The sequence below is a fragment of the Manacus candei genome, unplaced genomic scaffold (assembly GCF_025592945.1).
Source record: "Manacus candei isolate 608988 ecotype Guabito, Panama unplaced genomic scaffold, ASM2559294v1 h1tg000153l, whole genome shotgun sequence".
NCBI classification, from domain to species: Eukaryota; Metazoa; Chordata; class Aves; order Passeriformes; family Pipridae; genus Manacus; species Manacus candei.
In genome coordinates this window covers 4,276,840-4,285,638 of record NW_026138201.1, presented here as the reverse complement: position 1 = coordinate 4,285,638, position 8,799 = coordinate 4,276,840, and positions in this window count along the sequence as shown.

Below are 8,799 nucleotides of genomic sequence, written 5' to 3'. Positions count from 1 at the left end.
ACAAATTGTGGCAGGTTTGTGGTCGTCAGTGATATGATGCAAAAATATGTTCTAAAGCAATCTACTGGTATATGTATTAAGCAAGCACAAGCTCTAATCCTAAAAGCAAGTATTTAACGAGTGTAGAATATAATTCTAACCAAATGCATCCCTGTGGGGAAAGAATATAGGCAGTTTCAAAGTACCACAAGTTCCCCCTTTCTGCCAGGATTTCAATGGAGGGAGGTCAAGTAGTCTTCATTCCACTCTACATTCCATCCCTCTAAGCAGATGATTATCATTGTACAGGGAGCACATCGACTGCATTCTGTCCAGGCAGTAGCAACTGCATTTATCACAGAATTCTTAACCTCCTCTAAATTTTAACCATATCCATCATCCCACATAGATATTATCATAGTGTAAGAGAAAAGGTTCATTTTGTCACTTGATTTACCACCCTTGGAGACACAAAGTCAGAACGCACATAAGCTATAATAAAACCAGGTAACATGATTTGAAAGGTGAACACAGCTCTGACAGTTGTTAGTGTTGGCCTTCCATCAAACAAGAAGACACATTGCTTGTTAAACAAGTCTAACAGCACTAGTGTTTTCCAACAGCATTACTTTCTGGAGCCAAAGTGTTGCAATCTATAAAGTGTCTTGCTACTCTTATTTAGGAGAAGAGCCTTATGAATGTGATAATCTTTTAAGGTCCAATTTTATCATATAACATGCTGCAACTTATGTTTCGTATATATGGCTCATAATGAGATTAGTGGAGTATAAATGTTCATGCAATTTAAATAAACAGTCTCTTGAGTGCCTGGCATTAGAAATATAGTGTAGTGTATTTGCCTGCAGGCACTGATGTTGCATCCCATAATTGTAAATAATTTATGTCTGTCATATTAAAAGGCATTTGATTTTAATGGGAGAGTTTAATCTTTTCTTTGTTTCAACCATCATATAATTTGGTTAGTTACCATTTGTTGGATTTTTTTCCATTTGCCACAAAAAGGCCAAAGTCTTTTATTTAGTATTTCAAAAGCAGACCATATAGAGTTGCCATTGGCACAGCGTATGGAGCAGCCATTGACTCAGTACTGTTCAGAGATCACTATTCAGAGACCACTGTTGTAACATAAAATTTACCCCATTAATCTTGTCTTTACAGATTTCAATTTATATAATTTTCCATTCATACAATCTGAATGATTAATTCCCGTATTAATATTCTTACCTAGTTGTTCTGATACCTAGATATTTCTTAAGTTTCAGAAAATTAATATCCCTTCTTGGTTCAAAGCCCCTCTGTGGAAGTTAACCTTTCCATATCCTAGATAAAAGTCTTCTTTAGCTCATCACCCAGCTATTAGGCACCGTAGTAGTATAATCTTGATTCTCAGTAATATTCTACTGGTGAAAGAAACAGTTATAAAGTATTTTGATAGAATTAATTGTTAATATTGAAGTTACTAGAGATAAACAAGAACTGCAAAGGTATTGTCTCACACTACAGAGCATAATTTTGCTAAGGCACTGCCATGATGAGTTTAACAGTGTTAAAAGTTCACCAATCATGATAATGCTGATACATGATGAAAGGTTTTCTCCCCATATAGACTCTTAACCAACAAGATCTAAAACATCACCAGCAAAATTAAGTTTGTGATGTTGCTTTGCTAAATGAGAGATCTGTGATTAACCTGCCCATCCCTGCCTCCTGATGCCTGTTCTCAGTGCTTGCAACTCTCCGGCTCAAACCCCAGCATTACAACCTGGTCCTGGAGCCAGACCAGGTGATAGAGCCAAGTAAGAGGAGGAGGAGGAAGAAACCTTCCTGTTTGCATAACTGGGTGGCCTGACCTTTAATGCATGGCCTGGCAGAAAAGAATGGTGTTTCTTTTCCTCATTGTATGACTGGGTCTGTAATCAGTAATTCCATGCCTTTATCCACAGCTGCTATTTTAATTTCTTTTAAAGCAAGAACCAAATTTCTCACGTCTATAGAACTCAAGGCTTTAAGAGAAGGCAACTGATTGAGAGAACCATGAGCCAGTAGTGTGTCCTTGTGGACAAGAAGGCCAATGGTGTCCTGGAGTGCATTAGGAACAGTATTTCCAGTAAGTAGAGGGAGGTGATCCTGCCCCCTACTCAGTCCTGGTATGGCACATCTGAACTGTCCAGTCCTGGACCCCTCAGTGCAAGAGAGACATGGAGCTACTGGAGCAGGTCCAGTGGAAAGCTACAGAGATGCTGGAGGACTGCAGCATCTCTCAAGAAGAAAGGTTGAGGTATCTGGGCTTGTTCAACCTCAAAAATAGAGGACTGAGAGGGGACTTCATCAACGTATATGAAAGGAGGATGTCAAGAGGCAACATCAGCCTCTTCTCAATGGTGCCAAATAATAGGAAAGAGGCAGAAATTGATTCCTACAAAGTTCCACCTGAAAATGAGGAAGAACTTTACTGTGGAACTGACCGTGAAATGGAACAGATTGCCAAGAGAGTTGTAGAGTCTCCCTCACTGGAAATAATGAAGAACTGTCTGGATACAATACTGAGCAGTGTGTTCTAGCATGATCCTTCCTGAGCAGGGAGTTAGGACTGGAAGAACCACTGTGGTCCCTTCCAAACTTACCCATTCTGCGATTCTTTGAAAACTTAAGAAGGTTGGGATTTTTTTTTTTAATTTTCTGACTCTTCATCTAAACCAATTGTAAAATCTCTGAAGCAACACCTCCTGAGAACAGCAAGTTAATTTTCCCCTCAAGGGAAAAGGAGGACCAGTTGAGGCTGGCATAAGTGTCAAAGGAGAAGGACAGTTCAGGTAGTGAAAATACAGGGATCTGTGGTCAGATAAGATCAGATAGGATCTGAGGAGCTAGTCTGCATATAACTCCTCCTCAGCTAAGAAAGGCAGATGTTTAAGAGACTTTGCTAATTTCCTCTACCTGGAAACATGTAAGGAATTCAGAGCAGAACAGCAAAAGGACATATCTATTAGTTAGAAAGGGCTGAAAGCCAAGAGACACATCTTGGGAGGAATATGCTAGCCTGTCTACAGCATAGGAGAAAGTCTAAGTTCTGGAGAAAGCCTGGTACACTCTGCCTGTGAGCAGAGAAAGCTGGCAAGTGTCACTGGAAGCCTAAGGGAGACACAGCTATGGGACAGGAGAAAGGTTTGTTTTCTTCACAGAAAGGAAAGCTTGTAGCACCGGTGTTTTAGAGGTAGATGATAAGATACCTGTGGAAGGAACTTACTAACAAGACCTTCCTTTCGAAGTATCTTTGGCGTGGGAGCAATCCTTTGACAGGATCATATTTGGAATAAAATTTTGGTGCTTTTCTTCTGAAAGGGAATCATGGCTCTTTCTCATAGAAGGGACAGCACATAGCCCCAGTGTTTCAGGGGTAGAAAATAAGCTGCCAGGGCAGTAATGACAAGCAAGACATTTCTGCCATGACTCCTTTGTCTAGGGAGCAACGCCCTTACAAAATAATGTTGGAGGTGGAACCTAAATGTTGGTGGTGGTCTCTCTAAAATAATGACAATTCTTTCCCATTGGAAGGAATGCATATATCCCATGTTTTTCTCTGTCTAGCACTTTCAGGTTCACAGAGTTTAAAGTGGCCCATCTTTCGCAAATAAAAATCAGTAAAAACAAAAGCAGGTACTGCATTCCCCCTTCTCGTGACAATCTTTCAGATACACACCACACACTAGGAATATGCTCTCTCTTTTAAAGCTCCATGAAACATAATGATTTTTAGCTCTCTCAGATCCCAGACCAAAGAGCTTATCCGATTCTGTCATCCTTGAGAAAAAAGAATCCAGCTCCAGTTAGCAAAGAGAAATGTGCCTGGAGAAAAACCTACTCAGAATCCTCTGCAGCAGAGTGTGAAGGGGAAAAGCACAGTTCTAATGTGTTATGTGTACTTAAAAGGCTGTTTCTGTGTGAGTGGTATAGCAAGCCCCCTTAGGCTTGGGAGATGGAAAGTGGGTGCTGGTGATAAGAGATGAGAAGGAAGGTACAGAGCAGGAGTCCAAACAACCTTTCTACCGACACATTTCTCTCTGTGAACTGGAGCCGGAAACTTTTCGGCTACAGCCATACTGGAGGAGTGACAAAATAGGCAATTGAGAAGAGCTGTGCAAGTACAAGGCACCGACCTTCTTTCAAAGAATCAGACCATGATTCATCTTCTATCCTCACACATATTTTGATGAGAGAAGAATGCCCCACATGGCTCACCCAGACAAATATGCTGGGACAAAAATCTTACTTACCCATTGCCCCGTCTCTGTGTTTGCACCGCAATCGAGAGTCCTCTTTCCCAGAGAGATTGTAAACTGCAGTCCCACTGCAAGTGCTCTGCAACTTCCTTCTCAACTGCAAATACCATGACACACTTTCCAGGCTTACTGAGGCAAAAGTGTTTATCCCCCTGTCATTCTTTGTGAGCGCTATAGCAAGCCTCCTTAGGAGATGGCAAGAGGGTGATGGCAGTTAGACCTCAAAAAAGAAGGTTTGGAAAAAGATTTCTCCCAGCAAATTGCACTGTGCTAACTGAAGCTGCAAGCTTTTGTTTTTACAAAGGACAGTGCGAGGCAGTACTGTCAAATATTCGTGATTACTTGGATTGAGAAAACAGTAAATACATCTGCTTCCCTGAAAACCTTGAGAATCCTATAATCTTTAGATAAGAGACATCGTTTTTAAGCTTAAAAGGAGTAATCAGCATCCAAAATTAAAAGCTGAGAAAGAAGTCATTAGAAACGAAAGATGCAACCGTAAAAAAAAGTTGTGTATAAAAGATAATAAAAAACCTCTGCGATTTTTAAAAACTACACTAGATGGCAGAAAAGACCATAAAAATAATTACAGCCGTTTGCCAGGTCCATTTTTCTGTGCGAACTTCAGATGGAAATTCTTTCTTAAAAAAAAAGGGCAAATGAAACAGAATGGAATAGGCTGTAACCAGAAAGAAAGTCCAAAGCACCCTCTCCTTTCAAAGAATCAGTTTGCTGCACTGCTTCTGTCCTAACACATATTTCGATGAGAGAAGCATGCTATGTAAGGCTTGCCCAGGGAAGTATTCCGGGAGAAAAAGCTTACTCACCCCTCACCCCTTCTATGGGTCCTTTTCCACGACAATAAAGTGACAGTCTTCTTCCCTAGTGTAAAAACTGCATGTTCTCTGCAACTTCCCTCTCAGCTGCAAGTACCATAACAGGTTATTAGGGCTCACAGAGACCAAAGTGTTTATCCCACTCTCACAATACATGATGATATTTCTCTTGGTACTTGTTAGAGCTGAACAAAATAAGATTTCTCCCAGCATATTTCTCTGTGCTAACTCGAACTGCAATCATTTGTGTTTAAAAGAAAACTGAAGAGAAGGGGCAATGGGTGAGAAAGTGTTTTCTAAAGGCATTTCTCTTAAGCCTCGTCTTAGAAATGTCTTTTAAGAGAGATGTCTTTTTTCCAAAACATCTCTCTTAAGCCTTGCACTTAACTCCTTAGCTCTTCGCCCTTGCTTATTCTCTCACTCCTGCAGTGTGATTTTTTGCCGAAAATTTTCCAGCTCCAGTTCACAGAGTTCAGAGTGTTGGGGGGAACCTCATTCGAACCCCTGCCCTTCACCTTCCCTCTCAGCTCACATTTGCCATCTCCCAATGCCTAAGCAGGGTTGGTATTTCACTGGCACAGGAAACTGAGATGGGATAAACATATTGGTGTCAGTGAGCCTGGGAAGTGGGTGATTGTACATATACCTGAGAAAAAAATGGCAGAATATTTGCAGTGGGACTGCAGTTTACAAGTTCTCTGGGAAAGAGATGTGCTGCGACTTCAAGCTTCTAAAGAGAAGGGACAGGGGCTGAGCAAGATTTTGTCCAGGCATATTTGTCTGGGTGAACCATGGGGAATATTTTTCTCCCACCGAAATATGTGTGAGGACAGAAAGAGGGTAGCCAAATAATTCTATGAGAAGAGGTCGGTACCTTAAACTGCATTTCTTGGCTCTTCGGACTATCCTATTCTGTCACTATTGCAATGCATTATGAGTCAAAATATCTACAGCTCTACTTAGGGTTAGGGTTAGGTCCACCACATTTCTCTGTGCAAGACCTTAGGGTTAGGTTTATGGCTAGGGTTGGATTTGGGTTAGTCTGAGGGTTTAGGGTTAGAGTTATGGTTTAGGGATAGGGTTAGGATTAGAGTTAGGGTCAGGGTTAGGGTTAGGACCCAGCATATTTCTCTGGGCGAGACCTTGGTAACGTGCTTTTCGTGCCAAAATATGTTTTAGGACAGAAGTAGTGCAGCAAACAGATTATGTGAAAGGAGGTTGGTGCCTTGAACTAATTTCTCAGCTTTTAGGACTATCCTATTCTGTCACTGTTGCAGTGCATCATTAGTTGAAAAGTTTACATCCCTAGTTAGAGTTAGGGTTAAGGTTAGGTTCCACAATATTTCCCTGGGCCAGCCCTATGTAGCATTCTTCTGTCACAAAACTATGTGTGAGGACAAAAGTTGTGTAGCAAACTGATTTTTTGAAAAGTGATTTGTGGCCTGCCCTTAACTTCTCAGCTCTTCGCACTTCCTTATTCTCTAACTACTGTGGTGTGCTTATTACAGAAAAGTTTCCAGCTCGTATTCGCAGAGTTAATGTGCTGGGAGTAATCTCGTTGACACCACTGCTCTGCAGCTTCGTTCTCAGCTTTAACTACCATCATGCCCTTGCTGTCTCCCAATTCTTATAGGTGCTCATTATACTGCTCGCACAGAAGCAGTAAACACTTTGGCGTAAGTGTGCCTGAGAAGCACTTGGAGCTGGGAAGGAAGGTGCAGAGCCCTTGCAGAGGGACTGCAGTTCAAAACCTCTCTGGAAAAGAGGAGTGTCACTTGCTTGTGGTGCAAATAGAAGGTTCTGAAGACAAGGGGCAAGAGCTGAGCAAGCTTTTTTCCCCAGCATATTTCTCCAGGCAAACCCTATGTAACATGATTCTCACACCAAAATATGTAGAACGGCAATCGTTCACTTGCAGGAGCCCTGCGCAGAAATTTTCCGACTCCCAAAGTTTCATACGGACAAAGATTCCTCCCAGACCAATGGTGCCACACCAGAAAACTCTTGCTGCCCATGGAGTGCCGAGGGTGGTCCACACACTGTTCATGGGAGATGGAGGGTCAGGGCTCTCTTTCCTGAGTGGAATGGTACTTGTTTGCTTGCAGGAGCCCTGCGCTGAAATTGGCAGTCCGACTCCCAAAATTGAATACGGACGAAGATCCCTCCCAGACGAAATGTGCCAGGACAGAAAGCTCTTGCTGCCTACAGAGTGACCAGGTTGACCCAACAACTGCTCTTGAAACCCAATGGGGATAGGCTTTCTTTCCTGGGGGAAAGGGATGCTGTTCCCTTTTTTAAGCCCTGTAAAAGAAATTGCCAGTCTGACTGCCAAAATTCCATACGGACCAAGATTCCTCCCAGAAAAAACCTACCACACCAGAAAGTTCTTGCTACACAGGGTGGCCCACCAAGTGCACCTAACAACCAAAGGTTCCAGGCTTTCTTTCCTGGTGATAAGGGCTATTGTTCCCTGTCTTCAGACCTGCCTCCCAACTGCCAGCCCGACTTCCAAAATTGCATGTAAACAAAGATTCCTCGCACAGCAAAAACGCAAGCACAGAAAGCTCTTTTTTGCCCATGGAGTCCCCAGGTTGAGAAACCAACTGCACCACAAAGCCAAAGCTTCCAGTCTTTCTTTCCTGGCAATTAAAAGGGGGGTACTTTGGATTTGGATGATCAATGGCGCATAGAGGCGTGAGAAATCGATCATATTAGGATTTGAAACCAGCTAGAGTATAGTAAAATGTAACTTCATGGCACAGGTTAATTGTAAGGTCCGTTGTGCTTTTTAGAAAGTCAGCTTGATATCCCTTATTATCAGAGCTGAGTTCTTCCTTGGTTTTGCTACGTACTGCAAGATGGATACATCTACCCTTGAAACACAATGGTAGAGGTCATACATGGGGGTGAGAAAGATGATGATGGGAAGAAGGTTATGTGGGCAGGGTTCGATTGTCCCTTGCCCTACAAGTAAGGCATGCCCAGACTGTTGCCATTAGGTAATGATTAGGTGGTGTTTGGCTGCCATTCAGGCATCACCTTACACTACGTACTGACCCTATGTAGTGTAATGTGAAACTGATAAAAATGGGGCGTCAGGACTGCTGAGCTGAGCGATCCTCTTCCTGCCACTGAGCCTCTGTTGCTCCGCGGGGACGCCCGCTAAGCATGGGTACAGACCAGCTGCTGCAGGTCCTGACAGCCTTGGCCTGTCTGTGTGGGTAAGCACAGTTTATTGATGGGAAGCAACTGAGAGAACAAACTTTTTAATATCCCTTTTGTGTCCCTTTAATTCCCCTTTTATTATTGAATATTGTTACATAAACAAGTTGTTCATAGTATTTCCCTTTAATTTACTAATCAATATCGTGTTAATAGTTATCCATAATCTTGTGTTAAGATCCCTTTTTTGGTATCCCTTTAACCCCCTTTTCTCTAGTTAATACAGTATTAAATGCTGTTAGTACTATTTATTTTAATGTGACATGATAAGGTGGTTATTTGGCATCCCTTTTTTTTTTCAGCTTTTGATTCTCTTTGCTAAGTTTACTATTATTAGTCTCACTGTAATAAAAGATACTTTCTGTATTTGAATATTTCTGGCACTTGTCTTTATTCCGGACTTGTATCCAAACGAACTGTTACAGCGATAAGGACTGTCGTTTCCCGTTTTCAACACTGCC